Source organism: Psammomys obesus, unplaced genomic scaffold (assembly GCF_907164565.1).
Source record: "Psammomys obesus unplaced genomic scaffold, mPsaObe1.curated_primary_1811, whole genome shotgun sequence".
Classification (NCBI taxonomy): domain Eukaryota; kingdom Metazoa; phylum Chordata; class Mammalia; order Rodentia; family Muridae; genus Psammomys; species Psammomys obesus.
Genome location: NW_026596091.1, coordinates 16,556,998 through 16,580,309, shown reverse-complemented (window position 1 = coordinate 16,580,309; position 23,312 = coordinate 16,556,998).

Below are 23,312 nucleotides of genomic sequence, written 5' to 3'. Positions count from 1 at the left end.
TTCTTCTTGTCAAACTGCAACAACAACCAGGCACATCAGGAAGGAGCACCAGCACCCATCTTTCTCAGAGCCCCCTCCCCTTCTCTCTCTCTGGAATCTGACATTTATCTCTTCTCCAGAGTCCTCATAATTAGACTACCTACAGCTGGCAAAGAGCCCCTGTCAGAGCCCACATGCAAAAGATAGTTTGCCACTGTGGACAATTCCATACCTGGGATTAAAACAAAACTATATTTACATAACGTAACTGAGAAACCAGAACTTCCACTGCATAGAACTATGATGGAAAGCATGCAGAAAAGTAGAAATGTGTACACTGAGGATGAAGATGGGCTTGGGTGGAGCAGGTATCAATGATGTTGAAAGTCTAGTATACATTGTCTATCCCAATATCTCTTGAAGATGTATCTTTAAGAACATAGATTTGTTGTATAGCTGAAAACCCACATTCAGATTTGTGTAATGAGAAGAAAATGAAGAAGAAAGAAAACCTAGGAGACTTTACTATTCAATAAATAATGAAACATAACGAAACCAAAACCAAACAAGCATGTGAAAAGCAATACTCCACAGATGTCGCATTCTTTGGTGTACATGGGGATAAGCAGGGAAGCAAAGAGTGTTTATTCTTTATGCCACATCTGGATTGACTACCTAGAAAACTCTGCCAAAAAAAAAATAGTCATAAGAAATTTTCTTTAAAACATTTACTCATTTAAACTAGTATTGCATTTGGCAGGGAGAGAGGACATTGGTGAGAATGACCATTGGCTTGGCCAGAGCTGTGCACCTCAGAACAAACCAGAACAAATCTCCAGGCTCTCCACCATCCACCGCATCTTCTCCCGTCTCCATCTTCCACTGGCATCTTTCCAGCCTGAGACAGGAAGTACAAATTTGATTAGCATCCTTCTCTTGTCACTTTTTAGATACTTATTGTGTTCCAGGCACCATGGTTGACTATAAAATGATGAAATTATCTCAGCCTCTATTTCCATATTAACCATATCCCAGTGTCAGCATTGAAAGACACAAATGAAAAGTGCTCAAATGGCATAAATGGAAGAAAGATAGGAAATACTTCCATGTTGGAGATAATTTGTCAGAATAAAAAAAAATCACGCTGTTTTTTCTGCTTCAAATGCCTTTTAATCGGGAATGCAACCAAGATAACCAATGAGGCCAGGAGTATCCCAAAAGGAGAGGACAGCTGGATTCTCACAGTGTTTTTACATCTGCCGGTGGCATAAGGTTTCCTCCCCGTGATTACTTAAGACTTGTTTAGCCAGATCGCAGTAACATTGTGCAGGACTTTTCAGTTACACACATTAGTCAGCCATCTCCTTTCAAACTGTTAGCACTTCCTTATCACTGTTTCCGGTTCTGATGTCAGGAAGTTAGACACGAGTGACTTCACTTTTGTAATCTCATCGGATTCTAGAGGGCAACTTCCTGCTGGATGTTGGGGTTTCTTCCTTCATCAAGGGAAAGGCAGGAGTATGTCAGAGGTAAATAAAGTCTGGGCATAGTTCAAGTGTGTTAAAGTACACACGCCTCACTCTAGTAGTTTTGCTCAGTGTCTTAACGAGGGCCAAAGAGCTTCCTCCATTGTTGTTGCATTCTGGACTATTTCACCTGGAGGGCTAGGGCCCAGTCAACAAAGGGCTTGCTGCAAAAACAAGAGGTTCTGATTTACCACACGTGTAAAGAGCTCTGCATGTCGGTAAGTGTCCATGTTCTCAGACTAGGGAGGCAGACACAAGAGGATCCCTGGGTCTCACCAGCCAGCCAGTCTAGGTGAATCAGTGAGTTCTGGCTTCAGTCTCAAAACTTACCATTTCCAAAATGGGAAGTTTCCTTCCCCCTTTACGTAAAGATGAGATTCATTATTCTACTGGACACAACAAATTACAATGAAAACGTTATTGCAGTAATAAAAAGTCAAATGTGTTCATTCTTCTGATTCTGACAAATACCAGATATTGTCATTTAAACACGTAATTATTGCTCAAAATATTAATGAATAGTTTTTACATTGTTTTGCTCTGCAAAGTCTAAAATTCAATGCATGTTCTGCATTTACAACACCTCCCAATTTATATTATAAATATTATTCCAAATTTTCACTTCTTGTATACACCTAAGCAATACTGACTACCGTAGTTCTAGTTTTAAAAAGTAGAAGAACTGTTAAAACATTTGTGCAAGTGGTAAAGAAGAGTATAGTGATCAAGACAGTGTGTAAAAAGGTACAGAAAGATTTAAAGATGAAACACCTACATAATTTTAAAAAGTTAAGCAAAGCAAAGGCTGTGTTTAAAAATCAATTTGAGGATTTATAAATAAATAGATCATTTTAAAAAGAAACTGGCCAAAACTCATTTATAATGGATTGCTACTTGTGTTTTTGATTTAGTTCAGTGTGTTTTAAATTATCTTGTTTATAGGGTAGAAAATTCTTAATATAATAAGTCATCACAATAGCAAATGCAATGACTTTCAGCCTCGCCAACAGGAAATCCTATACTGTGTGGCACTGCTAGGCTTCAGATTAGGGCCTTGTTTCTCTGCAAAACAATCCACATGCACAGGCTTAATTAAGCCAAGTGACAGTGATATGTACCTGGGTTGAACTTGGTGCGTTTAGGTAAGGAGTTCTGAGGACACCCATATGCTCAGTCACATCCAAGCTGCTTCTATTGTGCAACCATCACAGTCAGCGAGCACACTCTGGCTTTGTTATTCTCCAGGTTCACCAGGTTCAGCAGTTAGTTGTGCCAGTCAGCATGTAACTGTTTGGAGTATACCAGAATTCTATCAGGTTTTGCTATTGTGTGTTTCATCCTTTTGTTTAAGAACTCAAGGGCAAGAATATATCAAGTCTTGTGGTGACAGTTAAGAATTACATCAGCTCAGAATGAACACATACTTTTTAGTAAAGTGTAAGTAGGTGGATGGGAAGGAGACATAACCTTATGATCTCGGTGCTGGAAATGTTGAATAAAAGTCAGATTGATAGCCACAGGCACTGAAAACACTGTGCATTTGAAGGAGGGGTAGAACCTAGTGGCATTGATTTAAGTGAACCATATGATAGAGAGATTTTAGCGAACATTAGAATTAGGTTCAGTAGCTCCAGCCTATCCTTGGGCATTCTTATTCATACCTTAGAGATTACAAATCTAGCACTTTCATTGCTCAAAATATGTCATCATTTGTTAACTCCACATTGTTTTGTATTTCATGCATAAAATGTAATATTTAATCTATAAACATATAAAAATAGATCCCAAAGTACATCCAGATACTACATCGAAGCATACCTAAGCATATTCTAGAATATAATCAAATAATCAATTGTCAGCCATCCACCTGAGGTTAGCTGGCTTAGAACAGCTGCTAGAGAAACAAGATTTCTTCCATCTCCATTTTGTAAGACACTGTCATGACAGGATCTTGGTACTACATGACCAAATTCAGCTGTGTCCTAAACAAAAAGCAGAGAGTCAGATAATTTCCAGTAACACTCAGAGAGTCCCCAAATAAGCCTTAATCCATGGCCAAAACCCAGTGGTACTAAGATGGGATAAGATAAACATCGTCACCTCAGTTATGCAGTACTCGCTTAGGATCCTAAGGCACAGTAGCAGCATCTGAACTATTGTCATCAGCGATATGAACAAAGCAACCCTCTATGAAATGGATGGTGCCTCTCCAAGTTCGAGGCACTGTGCGTTTGCAGAGTAAGCCCAGCCTTACCCCAACCCCCTGCTCTCACTAATTATTCATCAAGCTTATTCCCAATCTGACTTCTCATTTCCATAACCTAAATTCCTCTTCACCTTTCTACCTCTCTGCTCTAGTTTTCAATCTTTTTTTTTTCCTTTCTTACTCTCTAATGCAAAAGTACATTATGTCCCTAGATAGCACATTTTATATATTCAGGTTAATATTATTAGACTAAAACATTTCTCTGTCCCACCATTGATCCCTGAAGCAATCCTGAAATGGCAAGCGATTTAAAGCAGAACTCCAGTCAAATTCAGACATAAACCCTTCTGCTACAATAGGTGTATGGATTTCACTTTGGTTCCTATTCACGCTGTTTATTTTAGAGGACTCCTATTAAATTATAGTATGGCATCAAAAAGCACACAATCAAAAAAGAAATCTCTTGTATTACATTTCTATTGAAGTAAGTACATAAGAACAATAACATCTCCAGGTAGGCATTCGTGTTCTCAGATGCAAGTCTCTAGCTTGACAGCAGCTGTGGGATCATGAGTAACTTATTCAACTTCTCAAAAGCCTCTATTTCATCATCTGTAAGACAGGAATAAGAAGGAAGCTGCACTAGCCTCCTGGGAAAGGAAATGAGATAATACCACAGTCTCTTGACCATTAGGGGGCTCATGAAATTAGTCATGGGATCACTGCTAATTACCACTGTAATAGCTAACAATAGTGGGCTGGACAGGTGGTTTCGAGGCTAAGAACATGTATTGCTATTGCAGAGGACCTGAGTTTGATTCCCAGTGTCCGCACCATGTGGCTCATAACCAAGTGTATCTACAACTCCAGGAAATCCAATGCTTCTAGCCTCTTCAGGCACCAGCACCCTTGTGCACATATCTTTCTCTATCTATCTATCTATCTATCTATCTATCTATCTATCTATCTATCTATCTCTATCTATCTATCTCTATCTCTCACACACACACACACACTATAAAAAAAGCAAGTCTTTAAAACTATAAAAATAAATTAAAACTAAAACTAATAATAAACACTATCTTAATGAAGCCATTGCCAGTTGAAAATTGAGTTTCTATCAGTCCATTCAATGTCCTAAATATACACAGGAAAAGAAGATCAGCAAGTGACTGCTATAGCTAGGAACAGGGAGGCAGTTCCATTCTTATTATCCCAAATCAAACTGGAAATGCAAGACATACACTAGACTCTTTGCCTTTACTTGCTAATTTGACTCTGGTTTAATTGATGAGACTCGTAAGCCCATTTTAAATATTCCACTTTATCCTCCTGATATTTATTTGTCAGAAACACTGAGTCACTTGCTTCATCTTTAGAGCTCTTCCATTTCCCTCCTTTGAATTTTGCTAATTGTACCTCTGCGCTGTCATTAGAAACTTCCCAGTTCTCATTTTTCCTGTCATTTTTTTGATCTTAGAAACTGCCAGATTCACACATGATTGTTCAATAAAGCTGTTTTAAAAGTGATGCCCTGCTTTGTCAAGGAACTCAGTATCTCACTTTTATAAGCTGTTCTTGGAGCTCAGTCTTACCCTTCCTGAGGAGGGGCCAGGTGTAAAAACATGACGACGAATGCTTGTTGTTGCCTCATTTCCTGTAAAGAGAAACTTCTTCCTTCTTATTTATCTGGTAGCACAAAACAACAAAGGTTGGGCAAAGATTTCATTTGCCCCTCTTCCTTTTTTTGCCTATTTTTAAAAGTATGCGTATGGTCTCTAGATAGGGGGAGTTAAGTAAAAACTCTATACTTTTGAACTTAGATCAAAAGATCATGTAGTGGTTCTCATTTATCTTTAAAAGAATAATTAATGTGTGTGAGCGAAAAGTGCAAATGAGCATCCGGACTTCCGCTCTGAAACACAGTTTCCAACTCAGACAAAACAAAATGCAGCAGACAGGTAACATCAAGATGAAGGTGGAACATTTCACCAGATCCCTCAACAAGGAAGTTGGTTAGTGCTATTGAGGTCATGGTAAAATGATTTTAAAATCAACTTGAAGCTCGCACTGGCAAGAGATGAAACAATTCCAACTGTACTAGCAAATACATGTTTGAGCGGTGCTTTGTATATACTGCTTTGTAAACTTTGTTACTCATCATTTTTAGAATTGCTATATATTTACTGATTTTTTTGTCTAATTATGTTTTCAGTTACTTGATATGTACCATATATTACAATATAGCCAAAACTTGGATCATTTGATCCACAGTAAGGATATAAGCTGAAATGGGTTGTTGCCAGATTCCAGAACAATACTCATCAGTGTGAGTGTGAAAATACTAATTACATGAATGAGGAGATTCAACTGATCCAAGTCTAACCTCTAACTTGAATCACTCCCTGAAACACATCAGTATATTCAACTTTCTATACTACCCTTCCAACTGAATCCCCAACAGAAATCCGGAACCAAACCATGGTTAAACACCTCCTTTTTCCATCTTCACCATTCTGTTTACTGTTTGATTGGTACTAACATCCACCACACACACACACACACAAAAAAAAAAGAAAGGTGGCCATTCTTGACCTATCCTTTCCCTCAACTCCTATCTGAATTCACCAGCAAATCTTGTTTACTCGACTTCAAAAACTATGTCCAAGCAGTCCTTTGTCTTCATGCACACCCCCATTCAGTTACTGTTTCTTTCTTCTTGCAGGATTATAGTGACCTTATAGCAACTAAGCAACTTTGTACATCTCTAACCCATCTTTGTGCTGTGGCTAAAAGCAAAGCAAAATGAAATCTATGTCACTGTCTTCTTATAAACCTATCAGTGGCCTTATATTAGCAGAGTAAGATAGGTTCATATTTCTGTCACTGAGCCAAAGTTAAGTCAAAGTTAATCTCTCACCAAAGCCAAAACTCCGAGGCAGGTTCTTATCATCAATCCATATTGGGCTTCATAGTATTAAGTGTGGGTGATGGTGTTCAAAAATACAATACTCAACATTGTCTGACTCTTCTCTCCTTCTGAGCCACCTGCAAGACCCTACTCCTCAGAGAAATTGCATCTAGGAGAGAGGATGTCAAGTATGTCACTGGTTCTAACTATTGCAATGGTCTTTCCCTCCTAGCCCCAAGATCCCCAAATAATGACTCATGAGATTCAAAATATAATATCTTATCAATATAGCTAGTCTCTTCTCTGACTAGTTCATAACTTAAAATAACCCATATATACTAATCTACATGTGGCTGGTTACCAATGCTCAGGTACCATGTATTGGTCCTCTTCACATCTTCCCAGATGAATCTCCAGAGCCTGGCTCTATCCCAGAATCCTTTCTGCCTCCTGGATGTCCCACTTCCTATTTCCTTACTCAGCTATAGGCCATTAGCTTTTTATTGAAAGGTGATGCTTCCATACAAACACAAAAATTTCCTTCTACATCTAACCAATAGATTGAAAGTAGAAATGTGGTCTATAAAGATAGCATATTCCAATCCTAGAGCCTATATGTTGCTTTATACAAGTAAAATGTCTTTGTAAATTTGAGTTAGGATTTTTTAAGATGGAAGCTATAGTGTATTATCCAATGGGACAAACGTAATTATAAGGATATTTATAAGAAAACTTGATGTTGACAAGCAGGTAGAGAGAGAGGAGATAAAAGAAAAGGGAGGAACCAGAAAGAAGACAAAGATGGTGAAAGGAGTAAAAAAATTTAAGAGGAAAGAAAACAGGGAGAGAGATCATTTCTCCCTCCCCTCACTCCTCCTCCCTCATGCCCACATCAGTAACAACATCTGGCTTCTACTGTCTCTCCCTTTGTACTCTCATGTTCCTTGCTATGGTTAAGGCTCTAATATCTTATTCTATTATAATAATCTCCTCCCTCTCCTCTCCACTTCTGTCCTCCTGTATCCCTCCCTTTCTCTCTTTCTTCTCTCCCTAACTCTTTTAGCCTGTTACTATCAATTCTCCCAAATGTGCAGTTTAGTAAATTAACTTTATCCAAGCCATCATTGAGATAATGTTTATCTCCAGCTAAATTCTTCAGATTTGACAATTGCATGAGCCAGTATCACAAGGCTCTCTTTTTGCTGGCCCTTTCTTGCATCTACCATTCCCACCAACCCTCCTCATATATAGTAAAAGTCAAACCAGTGTTGGTCATGTATATGTAATAATAAATAGGTTAATTAGCAACATGATTGATAGACATATGTCCAAGAAATGTCTTTGTGTAAAAAAATTTCAACAGTTATTCCTTCTTTATATTACTTCTTTTCTTAAATACTGCACTCTGGTTTGAACAATTTAGGATACCTTTCCTCACATTGCTTTCATGAACTGATAAGGCTAAGCGCCTGACATCAAAGGCATGCTGGTCATACATACTTGCATTGTGGCCTTAGGCAAGTAGCATCATTATATGTCCATGTTCTAATTTGTGAAAGGCAGACACTAATAAGCTTAATTGATATGGTTTGGGAATATTAAGTGAAAACAAGTCTGTGAAGCATTAGTGCACTGGATATCACTAAGCAATGCCTAATTTCATTGGTTAATTTTTCTCTCATCTGAGAGATCTGAAAGGGATTTTCTCTTCCTTCCGAACTCCTTGGGTAGGTCTTGTTAAAACCTTCCTTATCTTTTAGTGTTCAATTCAAAATCTACTATTATTGTATGAAAATATTTTACTAAATTCATGAATTGTAAATAATCTTCAAATTCGACTGTTCATGGTATTTGGCAGTGAGAACTTTGGGATATAATGTAGATTACATGAGGTCATTGAAGTGGGGTCAAACCCTTTTTCAAAAAATGGCAGCACCAATAGCACACTCTCTCTGATCAGCACAGCAGCTGTGACTGCACAGCTACCAACAGACAGAACTTTGGGCTCCAAAACACCAGTGATTGTGTTCCCCAGATGAGAGAAAACTCTATGGTGAGGGAAACAGTTGGGCCCAACATAAGATCACTCAGCTAATGCTGCAAAAGTTCCTGCAGGCACTCAGTATCTGGCACCGAGCCACATGCCTGCACATTGTGCTCACTTTCCTATCTGAACTGTGGGCGCCAAAACACCAGAGACTGGATCTCCCGGTTGAGAGGAAACACCATGGTGAGACAAATATGTCACATAACTAATCCCTGGAAAAATTCCTGGGTTCCCGAAGGCTCAAGATATCTAGCCTCTAGCCACACTCCTGTGTGGTGTGCTCACTGGCCACTGATTACCTTCTGGGTACTGGGGCATGGAGCTCCAACCTCAGACTTACAGACACCTGGGAGCCATGAGATCAGCTTCAGACTATGCCCCAAAGCTCAACAAAAGCCAAAGCAATATGGAATCTCCAGAACCCGGTTATCCAAAGGCAAGCAGCCCTGGATACCCTGACACAAATGAAACTCAAGAAAATGACCTTAAATCTATGCTTATGAAGATGATAATGCAGGAAACAAATAAAATCTATAAAGAAATACAGAAAGATACAGCCAGATTGTGGCCTTTAGAGAGGAAATGATTAAGTCACTGAAAGAAATGAAATGAAATGAAATAAAATAAAGGAAAGTTCAAACAAACAGGTGAAGGAATTGAATGAAAGGCAGAAAAATAAAAAACAAACAGGTGAAGGAAATCAATAAAATGGTTCAAGATCTGAGGATGGAGATGGAAACATTAAATAAAACACAAACTGAAGAAATCCTGGAGAGGGGGAACTTAGGGAAGAAAACAGGAACTACAAAGGTAAGCATCTTCATCAGAATACTAGAGATGGAAGAAAAATTCTCAGGTGTAGAAGATACAATGGAAGAAATTGAATCATCTATCAAAGAAAATGTTAAATCTAAAAAAATTCCTGACACAAGCCATCCAAGAATCAAGGACAACATGAAAAGATGAAATCTGAGAATAATAGAAAAAAGAGGGAAAAGAAGATTCCCTTTTCCAAGGCCCAGAAAATATTTTCAACAAAATCATAGAAGAAAAGTTCTGCAATTTAAAGAAAGAGATACCTATAAGCATATAAGAGGTCTACAGAACACCTAATAGATTAGACCAGAAAAGAAAATCCTCTTGCCACATAATAATCAATACACTAAATATACAGAACAAAGACAAAAATACTAAAAGCTACAAGGGAAAAAGGCCAAAAAACATTTAACAGCAAACCCATCATAATCACACCTGACTTCATAACAGAGACTATGAAAGCCAAAAGGGCGTGGACAGATATCATGCAGACCCTAAGATGTCAGCCCAGCAAAACTCCCAGTCATCATATTCAATGACAAAAACAAATTTCAACAGTACCCGCCCAAAAAATCCAGCCCTACATTAGATACTAGAAGGAAAAATACAACAGAAGAAGGGTAACTACACCCTGGAAAACACAAAAAATAAATAACTTCACTACAGCAAAACTACAAGTAGACAAGCAAATAAGCACACTACCACAACCAACCTAAAAATAAAATGAACTAACAGCCACTGGTCATTAATCTCTCTCAACATCAATGAACTCAAATCTCCAATAAAAAGACACAGACTAACAGAATGGATGTGTAAACAGGACCCAACATTCTGTTGTGGACATAAGAAACACACTTCAACCACAAAGATAGATATTGCCTAAGAATAAAGGGCTAGAAGATGGTTTTCCAAGCAAACCAACCTAAGAAGCAAGGAGGATTAACCATTCTAATATCTAATAAAATATACTTTCAACCAAAATTAATCAAAAGAGATGAGGATGGTCATTCCATACCCATTAAAGGAAAATTCCACCAAGAAGACATCTCAAACCTGAACATCTACATCCCAAATACAAGGTCACCCACATTTGTAAAAGAAACGTTAATAAAACTGAAACCACACATAGATCCCTACACATTAATAGTGGAAGATTTTAACACTCCACTCTCACCAAAGGACAGGTCAACAAAACAAAAATTAAACACAGAAACAATGACACTAACAGATGTCATGAATCAAATGAACCTAACAGACATCTACAGAACCTTTCACCCAAACACAAAAGAATTTGCTTTCTTCTCAGCACCTCACAGAACCTTCTCCAAAATAGACCACTCACAAAGCAAGCCTCAACAAATACAAGAAGATTGAAATAATCCCTTGTATCCTATCAGATCAACTTGGATTAAACAACAACATGGACCTCAACAACAACAGAAATAGCAAAAAGCTTACACATGCATACAAACTTAAACAACCCTCTCTTCAACAACAGCTGGCTCAGGGAAGAAATAAAGAAAGAAATTAAAGACTTCCTAGAATTCAATGAAAACGAAGGCACAACATACGCAAACTTATGGGACACAATGAAAGCAGTGCTAAGAGGAGAGGGAAGTTTATAGCGTGAAGTCCCTTCATAAAAAAATTTGAAACTTTTCATACAAGCAACTTAATAGCTCACCTAAAAGCCCTAGGAAAAAAGAAGCAGACACACCCAAGAGGCATAGACAGCTGGAAATAATCAAACTCAGGGGTGAAATCAATAAACTAGAAACAAACAACAAAACCAAGAGCTAGTTTTTTTTTGTTTTTTTTTGTTTTTGTTTTTGTTTTTTTTTTAGAAAATCAACACCATAGACAAATCCTTAGACAAAATAACTAAAAGGCAGAGAGACACTATCCAAATCAACAAAATCAGAAATAAAAATGTGGACACAATAATAGACACTGAGTAAATCCATACAATCATTAAGTCTTACTTCAAAAGCCTATAGACCATAAAATTTGAAAATTTAAATGAAATGAACAATTTTCTTGATAGATTCCACTTACCAAAGCTGAATCAAGATCATGGAAATAAATTAAACAATCCTATATCCCCTAAAGAAATAAAAGCAGTCATCAAAAGTCTCCCATCCAAAAAAAAAAAGTCCAGGGCTGAATTCTACCAGACCTTCAAAGAAGAGCTAATACTAATAATCTTCAAACTATTCCACAAAACAGAAACAGAAGGAACACTATCATACTCACTCTATGAAGCCACAGTCACCTTGATTACCTAAACCACACAAAGACCCAACAAAGAAAGAGAATTTCAGAATAGTTTTTCTTATGAACACTGATGTAAAAAAAAATTCAATAAAATACTCAAAACCAAATTCAAGACTACATCAAAGATACCATCCACTATGACCAAATAGGCTTCATCCCAAGAATGCAGGGGTGGTTCAATATACAGAAATCCATCAATGTAATCCACTATCTAAGCGAACTGAGCGGAAAAAAAAAAGATCATCCCTTAGATGCCTAAAAAGCATTTGATAAAATCCAACACCTGTTCATGTTTAAAGTCTTGGAGAGATCAAAAATGCAAGGCACATACCTAAACATAGTAAAGGCAATATACAGCAAGCCTATAGCCAACATCAAACTAAATGGTGAGAAACTTAAATCAATTCCACTGAAATCGGGGACAAGACAAAGGCTGCCTGCTCTCTCCCTGTCTCTTCAACATAGTACTTGAAGTCTTAGGTAGAACAATAAAACAACTAAAGGAGATCAAGGGGATACAAATCTGAAAAAAAAAGAAGTCAACGTATCACTACTTGCAGATGATATGATAATATATATGAGTGACCCCAAAAATTTTACCAAAGAACTCCTTCAGCTGATAAACACCTTCAGCAAAGTGGCTGGATACAAAATTAACTCAAAAAAATCAGTAGCCCCCTAAATACAAAAGACAAACAGGCTGAGAAAAAAAAAAATAGGGAAACAACACCCTTCACAATAGCCACAAAAAAAAAAAAGAAAACATAAAGTACATTGGTTTAACTGTAACCAAGCAAGTGAAAGACTTGTATGAAAAAAACTTCAAGTCTTTGAAGAAAGAAATAGAAGAAGATACCAGAAGATGGAAAGATATCCCATGCTCATGGATCAGTAGGATTAACATTGTAAAAATGGCCATCCTATCAAAGGAATCTACAAAAGACCAACACAATTCTTTACAGACCCTGAAAGAACAATTCTAAACTTCATATGGAAAAACAAAAGATCCACAATACCTTTTTAAAAAATCCTGTACAATAAAAGATCTTCTGGGGGTATCTCTATCTCTGATCTCAAGGTGAACTATAGAGCAACAGTAATAAAAACTGATGGTACTAACTTCTTTAGGTCTGTCGATTTTAGCATGCTTATCCTGTATTATATGACTAATATCTGCTTATAAGTGAATTCTAACATGCTGGAGAGGTTGTGGAGAAAAGGGAACCCTCCTCCATTGCTAATGGGAATGTAAACTGGTACAACCACTTTGGAAATCAATCTGGTGCTTTCTTAGACAGTTAGGAATAGCGCTTACTCAAGAGCTGGCTATACCACTCCCGGGCATATATCCAAAGTTGCTCAAGTACACAACAAGGACCTTTGCTCAACCATGTTCATAGCAGCTTTATTTGTAATAGCCAGAACCCGGAAACAACCCAGATGTCCATCAACAGAGGAATGGATACAGAAATTGTGATATTTTTACACAATGGAATACTACTCAGCAATTAAAAACAAGGAAATTATGAAATTTGCAGGCAAATGGTAGGATCTAGAAAAGATCATCCTGAGTGAGGTATCCTAGAAGGAGAAAGACACATATGGTATATACTCACTTATATAGACCTATAAGATATGATAAACATAATGAAATCTATACAGCTAAAGAAGATAAACAAGAAAGAAGACCAGGGTAAAATGATCCATTCTCACTTAGAAAGACAAAAGGAATGGACATTGGATGTAGGAAAAAACAAGTAACAGGACAGGAGCCTACCACAGAGGGCCTCTGAAAGGCTCTACCTAGCAGTGTATCAAAGCAGATACTGAGACTCATAACCAAACCTTCAGGAGAGTGCAGGGAATCATATGAAAGAAGGGAGAGTTAATATGACCTGGAGAGGATAGGAGCTCCACAAGGACCAATATATATTTGGGCCCAGGGGTCTTTTCTGAGACTGTTTCTCTAACCAAGGACCATGTATGGATATAACCTGGAACCTCTACTAGGATGTAGCCCGTGGTAGCTCAGTAACCAAGTGGGTTTCCTAGTAAGGGGAACAGGGACTGTTTTTGACATGAACTCAATGGTAGGTTCTTTGAACTCCCCACCCCCCAAGGGAAGAGCAGCCTTGCTAGGCCACAACGAAGGACTTTGAAGCCAGTCCTGAAGAGACCTGATAAGCTAGGGTCAGATGAAAGGGGAGGAGGTCCTCCCCTATCAATGGACTCCGAAAGGGGCAGAGAGGAGATGAGGGAGGGAGGGTGGGATTGGGAGGGAATGAGGGAGTGGGAAACAGCTGGGATACAGAGTTAATAAAATTTAACTAATAATAAAAGTTAAAAAAAAATAAGTGAGTTCTACGTCTATCCACAACAGCACAAGGAGACTGAGACACAGGCGGCCTAGCTTTAGCATGTAAGGGTACTCAAAGCCCACTGCTGCAGCGGCACACTTCCTCCAATAAGGCCACACCTACTAATAGTGTCACTCCCTTTGGGCCAAACACTCAAACACATGCATCTACGGGGACCATTCCTATTCAAATCACCACAACCAGGGAACTAAAGTCAAAATCAAAGGCAGGCACATTACATGGCTATTTCAGCAATCATGTGGAGTCAGAGTTCAGGAAAAGGGAGCAGAGGCTGTAAAAAGCATGCAGGGAAAAAAATCCTATGACAGCAAATCCCAGCATACACACCCTATCTACTTGTGGAGGAAGAGTGGAGTATGATAGAATGTACTCCAAACTCCAAAACAAATTTTGGTAAAGTATATCCTACAGTGCTTCATTTACTAGCTGTGTAATCTTTTGAAGACTCTTTCTTCCTCTGAGAAAAAAGAAGAGAGAAGGTAAGAAGGGAGAAAGAAATGGAAAGAGAGAGAGAGGGAGGGAGGGAGGGAGCAATTTACACATTCAATGCAATTCCCATCAAAATACCAACACAATTCTTTATAGACCTTGAAAAAACAATTCTCAAATTCAAATGAAAAATAAAGAAACCCAGGATAGCTAAAACAACCCTGTGCAATAAAAGATCTTCTGGAGGGATCGCCATCTGTGATCTCAACTTGTATTATAGAGCAACAGTAATAAAAACAGCATGTTACTGGCATAAAAACAGACTGGTGGATCAATGGAAACAAACAGAAGACCCAGAAATAAACGCACACACCTATCGACACTTGGTTTTTGACAAAGAAGCCAACTTCATATGGAAAAACAAAACAAAACAAAAGAAAAAGCAAAAACAAAAAGATAGAATTGCCAAAATGATCCTGTACAACAACAGATCATCTGGAGGTATCTCCATCCCTGATCTCAAGCTGTACTACAGAGCAATAGTAACAAAAACTGCATGGTACTGGCATAGAAACATAATGCTGGATCAATGGAACTGAATAGAAGACCCAGAAAAAAAATCCACATACCTAAAAATACTTGATTTTTGATAATGAAGCCAAAACCATATAGTTGGAAAAAAAAAAGACAGCATCTTCAACAAATGGTGCTGGTCTAACTGGATGTCTACATGCAGAAAAATGCAAACAGATCCATATTTATCACCCTGCACAAAACTAAAGTTCAAATGGATCAAAGACCTCAACATAAAACCAGACACACTAAACCTGCTAGAAGAAAAAGTGGGAAAGAGCCTAGAACTCATTAGCACAGGAGACAACTTCTTGAAGAAAACACCAACAGCACAGGCTCTAAGAGCAACAATCAATAAATGGGACCTCATGAAACTGAAAAGCTTCTGTAAAGCAAAGAACACTGTCTTCAGAACAAAATGACAGCCTACAGACTGGGAAAGGATCTTCACTAACCCTATATCTGACAGAGGAAATCAATCTTGTGCTTTCTCAGACAATTTGGAATGGCGCTTTCTCAAGATCCAGCTATAACACTCTCAGGCATATATCCAAAATATACATAAGTACACAGCAAGGACATTTGTTCAACTAAGTTTGTAGCAGCTTTATTCGTAATGGCCAGAACCTGGAAACAACCCAAATGTCCCTCAGTGGAGGAATGGATAGAGAAATTGTGGTACTTTTGCACAATGGAATACTACTCAACAATTAAAAACAAGGAAATCATGAAATTTGCAGGCAAATGGTGGGATCTAGAAAAGATCATCCTGAGTGAGGTATCCCAGAAGCAGAAAGGCACACACAGTATATACTCACTTAATGGATACTAGACCTATAATATAGGATAAACATACTAAAATCTGTACACTTCAAGAAGCTAAGCAAGAAGGAGGACCCTGGGTAAGATGATCAATCCTCACTCAGAAAGACAAATGGAATGCACACTGGAAAAAGGAGAAAATAGGAAACAGGACAGGAATCTACCACAGAGGGCCTCTGAAAGACTCTACGCAGCAGGGGATCAAAGCAGATTCTGTGCCTCACAGTCAAACTTTGGGCAGAGAGCAGGGAGTCTTATGAAAAAAGTGGGAGGATAGAAGGACCCAGAGGGGACAGGAGCTCCTCATGGAGACCAACAAAGCCAAGGTGCTTGATGCACTCACCAAGGTCCATGGATAAAGAGGATCTAGACCCTTGCTCAGATGTAGCCAATAGACTTCTCAGTCTTCATGTGGGTCTTACAGAAAGGAGAACAGGGACTATCTCTGACGTGGACTCTGTTGTCAGCTCTTTGAGCATTCCCCTGGGTGGAGGGGCCTTGCCAGAAAGAGGATGCAGGTAGTAAGAATGAGACTTGATAGGGTAGGGTCAGATGGTAGAGGAGGAGGACTCCCCATTTCTGTGGACTAGGGAAGGAGGGAAGAGAAGAGGGAGGGAGGGTGAGACTGGGAGGAGATGAGAGAGGGGGCTACAATCAAGATATAAAGTGAACAAATTATAAAAAGAGAAGAGAAAAAAGAAAAAAACATCACAAGGGTTACTCAATACAATTCTTCCATAGACAATCATTTTCTCTAGCTGATTACAAATTTCTAAGACTCAGATCACACATCTTGGCCCCATGCACTATAATTACTATGTGATCATAGCTCTATTTAAAAATAACCTCTACCTCCTACTTACAACAAAACTCACAAGTTTTGCCTAAATTTCTGGAAAGGAAATGGTCTCTGCTCAATCTGCAGTTGAGCAAAGGACTGTAGGAACCTAATATAAGGAGTTGCGAAGATCAGGCAAGTTAAGGGCCTCAAAAAATGTCATGAATCTGGCTGTAACTGCATATTTCTAATGCGGTAACTATTTTTTGGAAAAAGATAGTCTATTTTTTCCAAAAAGTAGTTCCCAAGAGAGAAACCAGGCTTGGTTTCAACATAAAAACTAAGATTTACTTGAAAACCTCTTCATTTTGAAATGTTGGAAATGAGTCAAATATTTAAACACTTGTTTGGGCCACACAAAACCTATGTGCAAGCTCAATTCCTGCCAGAACTAACCATTTTCATCCCTTCCATCTTTGCCTTAATCCTTCGAGGAATTCATGACTACTAAAAGAGGATAAAGATACCTCTGAAATGCCTCCGAATAGCAGACTTTCGTGCAACCTAAAGTGCAAAGAATGCAAGCTTTGGGAGTAACCACACGTCCTCAGCATTTTAAACTATTCATACATCATGCTTGGGATAAAGGTCAGGAGTAAAGCAGCTCTGTCCATTAGGAGATCGTGGCAAGGTCTTGGAGAGTTTTCAGGAGATTCTAACTTCGAAACTACTCCATGATTTCAACTTCCGCTTTCCCAGCATGAGTCACAACACTTATATTCATGTGGTTTATTCCACAAAATGCATTCATTAGTCCATATGATTGGCTTGTCTGCTTTGAGCACTTGTGAGTAGAATGTTGGGCGCTGTTCTAGGTTCTATAGATAGAACAAAAAGGAGTTGGACGAAAATGGAGAACTATGAGAAGGAATAAGGAATGTAATAAAAATCAATAAATTAGTAAACGGTTTCAGAAACTGGTTAGCAGATTAGAGCAGTGTGGAAAAATCGTCCACTTTGAAGGTTGGCATGCCTGCCATTAATTGAGTGGTCACAAGGTACCTCTGAGGATGGAGACGGAAGCATATGGAGAAATGGCATGTAGAGATATAGAGAAAGACCACTCTCGAAGAACCCTATGAGGGAAGCAGTGTGGATCATTTGAGGAGGGTGGAGGATAGTGGTGATGCTAAAAATCTGTGAATGAGAAGAACCAGGTAGCAACTGAGGGGAAGAGAGAACAAAGAAGAGGAGGACTGGCAGGGAAGAAGGTTGAACTTAGCTGAGTACAGTATAAAACCAGCAAATAGTTACAAAGGGGGAAAATAACAGCATTGATATTTCTGGGTTGTTATTTAGGCCATTCGATAAGGAACAAAATTAGAGGAGTAAGAATAGAGTGAGACCCTGTTTTCAGACTAAGCTGAACACTGGGAGTAGGCAAAGAAGCATCATGACCCAATAAGACAACACCAGAATGCTGAACAGGTGAGAAAATCCTATGTGTGTGTGTGTATGTACGTATGTATGTATGTATGTATGTAGTGGTGAGAAGATAAAGGAATGCAAGAGAGGGAGAAAAAGAAATAAAGAGGAGTTGCAATACTGAAATATGTTAAGAAATGAAAATTTGAAGTATGTGTACATGTGAGAGAGAAAGAAAGGGAGGGAGGAAGGAAGGAAGGAAGGAGGGAGGGAGGGAGGGAGGGAGGGGAGGGAGGAAGGAAGGAAGGAAGGAAGGGAAAGAAAGAAAGAAAGAAAGAAAGAAAGAAAGAAAGAAAGAAAGAGAAGGAAGGAAGGAAGGAAGGAAGGAAGGAAGGAAGGAAGGAAAGAAAGAAAGAAAGAAAGAAAGAAAGAAAGAAAGAAAGAAAGAGAGAAAGAAAGAAAGAAAGAGAGAGAGAGACCTGTATAGGGAGATGGCAGAAAGGATAAAAGGAAGGGAAATTGAGGGAGAGGGAGGAGGGGGTAACAGGAGGGGATGCTAGTGAGAAGAGAGTAGATATTTTACTAGACCATAGTTACATTCTCTCAAATTTATTTGAATATGAAAAATTCTCTCCATAAACATAATGAAAAATAAACTTGAAAACATAATTTCCAAGAAATTCCAAAAACAATGCCTGGGTATAGTAGTGCCCTCTGGGTTCAGGGAGCGGCATTCTAAGATCCCCACTGGAAGACAGAAACGTGGTTAGCATTAGCCTCTGCTTGTATGTGTCATGTAACTCCTTGTGCATTGTATTTAAGCATGTGACCATGAGTTTTCCAGTTTGATATATAAGAGTAAAACCAGCATGACTTTTATGGGGTTTTTTTCTTTATAGATTCATAAATAGATCCATTCTCACTGTAGCCCTTAGCAAGCGCAGCATAGGCCTTTGATTCCCTGTTGCTGAAGACTTTCCCTTAAGAAAGCACTCCTCTTTCACACTCCTCTTTACAAACTTCATATTACTACTTTGGTACCTGGTGGTCATTATTTAGTAAAATTAGGGTCACTTACAAACAAGCATCAAGATAACAAGCATATAATCTGCTATTTGAGATAGCTGCTAAGTAACTAATAAGACATAATGCATACAGTTAGGATACACTGTGGGTTCCATCTCACTGACAGAGCAGGGTGAGCAGACATTGCTTCTTTTTGCTCAAAATGGCAGACAATTTAAAGCTGATGCATGATTTGTTTCTAGAATTGTTCATTAAATATTTTCCCAAGGAGGTTGGCCTCAGGTAACTGAACTATAGAATATGAAACTAGATAAGAAGGACTAATGTATTCATCTCTTCAATTAAGAAATGAAAAAAAAGAAATGGACAAATGGTAAACATGATTGAAAGAGAAGGAACAGGAGTCAACAGGCATCTGAATGCAAGTGCTGGGTTAGATACAAAACTAACTAATGGCCTCTTTGGTATTTCCTATTGCATGACTTGTACTGATACTGTTGTTAAATATTAGTGTTAATGGCATCTGGTTTGCAAGAAAATTGTGGGTTTTTTCTATTTACCAAGTGAATGCATGAGCTCATAATATGTAGACTTTTAATTAACACTGAAAAGCAAATCCATAAAAGATGCTTTTCTTCAAATAATTTGGTGATCCTTGGATAGTACTGTTAAACAAATTTCCATGTGAAACTGCAAGCACTCTGGCCTCTATTAGCCTTATTTCTAAGTCAGGTAGGACAACATTTTCTTAATAGAAATGCTAATGACCATAAATAATCTCCAAAGATTATTCATGAATACACAGGTGACCATCTACTCAAAGAAATACTGGTGGCTTGGAGTGTGCTGTCCATTTAACTTGAGAAGATGTAGCATTAGGCATTAACTTGAGTACGTAGCTATACAGTATTCAGAATCTACTTTTGCCAGAGAAGTGCTTCCCATGTGGAAACTTGTGTAAGGAATGTCGGATTTCACAAAGGCTCTGTGTTGTTCACCCTCCAGTGCAGGGTCTACTAAAGCAAGCCCAAGAAATTTACCTGTTTGCGTGTCAATGGTGCCTGCCAGTGTAGCTGAATTCCTCTCCTCTCAAAGTATCCATTGTACGAGTTTGTTTCCTCATCACTGTGACAAAAAAAAAAAAAAAAAAAAAAAAAAAAAAAAAAAAAAAAAAAAAAACGAGAGCTAAAAAGGGAAGAGCTCATTTTGGCAGACAGCAGAGAATTGTATTTCGCCGTATCAGGCGAGGCATGGGGGTAGAGGCAGCTTGGTTCATGGTGCTGCATAGAGAAATGGGAGTTGCTTTGCTCATCTAACATTGTCCTTTTTTACCTTTCCATTGAGGTTGCAACTCCAGCCCCTGGGTCCTCCCTGCTTTGAAAACACTGTCATAAACACACCCTGAATTGTACCTAATTGTAGGTGTTTCTAAATCCAGTCAAATCAACAATGGAGATTAGATATAACAGACATAATCTGCTAATGCGCTTGACATAGGTAAGGCCACCTTTTATTTTGATAACTCTTCTCCCATGACGCAGTTCTAATAATTGCCTCAGTTTTTAAAATCTTACTATTGATCGATCTAGTTCAGAAATATTAAACCATGGGCTGTAAACATGGTTCAGTGGTTAAGAGCACTTGTTCCTCTTATAGAGTACCTGGGTTCAACTCCCAACACCTACCTGGTGGCTCACAACTATCTGTGACCCAGGCCCAGCAAGTATATGCATGGCGTATACACATACATGGAGGCAAAACATGCATACACATGGAGTAAAATTTATAAAACTAAAAATTTTTAATGAAATATTAAACATAGCAAACAAAAGCCAACCTGATTTTATTACTTTCATCAAGGTTCACGATTGCTCTTAGAGGTCTTAGGCAATCTTAAAGTAGTTTCAAAAGAAAACATTGGAGCTGGAGCCAGGCATGGTAATACATGCCTTTAATCCCAGCACTTGGGAAGCAGAAGCAGGTGAATCTCTGCTGTGCAGAGAGATCCTATCTCAAAAACCTTAATAATAATTAAACTAAAATAGTAGTAGTAGTTTTAACACTTGGCTAAGAGTGGGACTTCATGACCGCTTTCCCTCCTCCACACTGGGAATTTGGTCTGCCTTGAACTTACCCAAATCTTGTACATGTGTCTCAGTCTCTGGGAGTTCACATGTGCAATGGATCTGTTGCGTTTAGGAAATGCTGTTTCCTTGAAGTCATCCACCACCTCTGGCTTTTGGAAACATTCTATCTTCTGAACAGATCAGGAAGCCTCCCAGCGAGAGGAGAACAATCCCTTTAAGGCTGAGCACTCTGAAGTCTCTCGCCTTCCACACATTGTACAGTTGTGCATCTCTCTGTTGATTGCCATCTGTCTTCTCTGATGAGCGTTCCATGATGTCCTGACCTCTGGGTTGCACATAATACACTGAGATTCCAGGTTGCAGTGGCAGTGGTTAGAGAACCCCAGCTGATCCCAGCCTCACTCCGTGTGGGCCTGTGCTTTCTGTCCTTTCCTCATTCCTTCCCCACCCCCAGGCAGGGTTCCCGGACCCTAGCCAAGCTGGTCGCTGTAGCACTGGAGATTAAATTTAAGGCTTCAGGCAAGCTAGGTAAACATTCTACTACTCAGCTGTAGTGCTAGCACTTTTAACCTTTAAATTAAATATATCTAATGTATATTTTGATCTCATATTTTGATGTATAAAAAGAATATTTTTAATTTTATATAACATTTGAAGCTTTTCATGTAGTTTATCTGAACTCTTTAACACCTAGCTAGCCTCAGCAGGAGGTCTCTGTAGGAAACAGTCTCAGGTGGTAAACATCTGGTAGGCTAGTCTCTGCACACACTGATCGTCCTTTCTAAGCACTCATGCTCAGACTTGGGGGAAACCTTTACCATTTCTCTTGAGAGTGGTCCATAAGAACAGTCTTGACAATTTGCCATAGGCATATTGGTCTCAGAGTCTTTGACAGGCCACGGTGATGTTTAAAGACATTGATTCAGGGCTTCACTCGTTCTCAGTTTCCTCTGCTCCCTACACAGTATTGGAAAAACAGGATAGATAAAAAGAAAGGAAAGATGCTGTTGGCTGGGCCGATGTGATGAAGCACTTGATGTGTAAGCATGAAGACCTGAGTTCAAATTCCCAGCATCCACCTACATAAAAGCCAGGTGCAGCTTTGCAGGGTAAAGACAGGAGGAGAGCGGGGATTTATTAGCCAGCCGGACTAGTCAGTGAGTTCCCGGTTCAGGGAGAGATCTTGTCTCAAAAAATAGGATGAAGAGCAAGAGAGAAAACCACTGGAAAGTAAACGCTGTCACCCTATGGCCCATCTCTCCAGCTCTTGCTTCTCACTTTGAAGGAAACTGAAATCTTTTCTTAAGTAAATTGAGTTTACAAGGGATAAGCATAACAAACTAGAGTCTCTGTCCACACCCCTGAACTCCTCACAATAATTGTCACAAATAAAAGTTGTCATAAGTGCAACCTCAGGAAAATAGACTATGTTTACCTTTCACCCTTTTTTCACAAATATTTTCTAACAACATCCAATCCCAGTAAATATTAATTTTAATGCCACTAGCCAACACAAGACCAACATAGCCAATGCAGAGCTAAAGAGCTGCCAGATGTGGTGGCACACAGCCACAACCCTGGTTCTCGGGAGGTTGAAGCAGAAGGCAAAAGGGTCGTGAGTTCATATAAAACCAGCAGGAGATATAAAGAATCAACTGGATCTATTGATTTGTCTTAAAATGATTTTTCCATGTTCATGGCCATTAGAAAACCTTTGATCTTCAACAGCAGAGTATAATTGTTGCAGTCTGGCTATAGATGTCAATGCTGCCTCTACTAATCCAGACAGATCTGGGTCCTGGGGTTCCTTTCTAGTCCTTGGTATCTTTACGGGCCACATAAGAATAACCACAACTCACAGTGATTCATAGGCTTCCTGGAGAACTTAAGAAATCATTTTAGTAAAATACTAAATATGGTCTTCAATACAGAGTAAGCCCAAAAAATGTAAGGTACTAACTAGTATTACTGTAGCAATTACTGTGTTACAGCAATATAACATACAGTATGCTATCTACAGTAACAAAAGTATAGA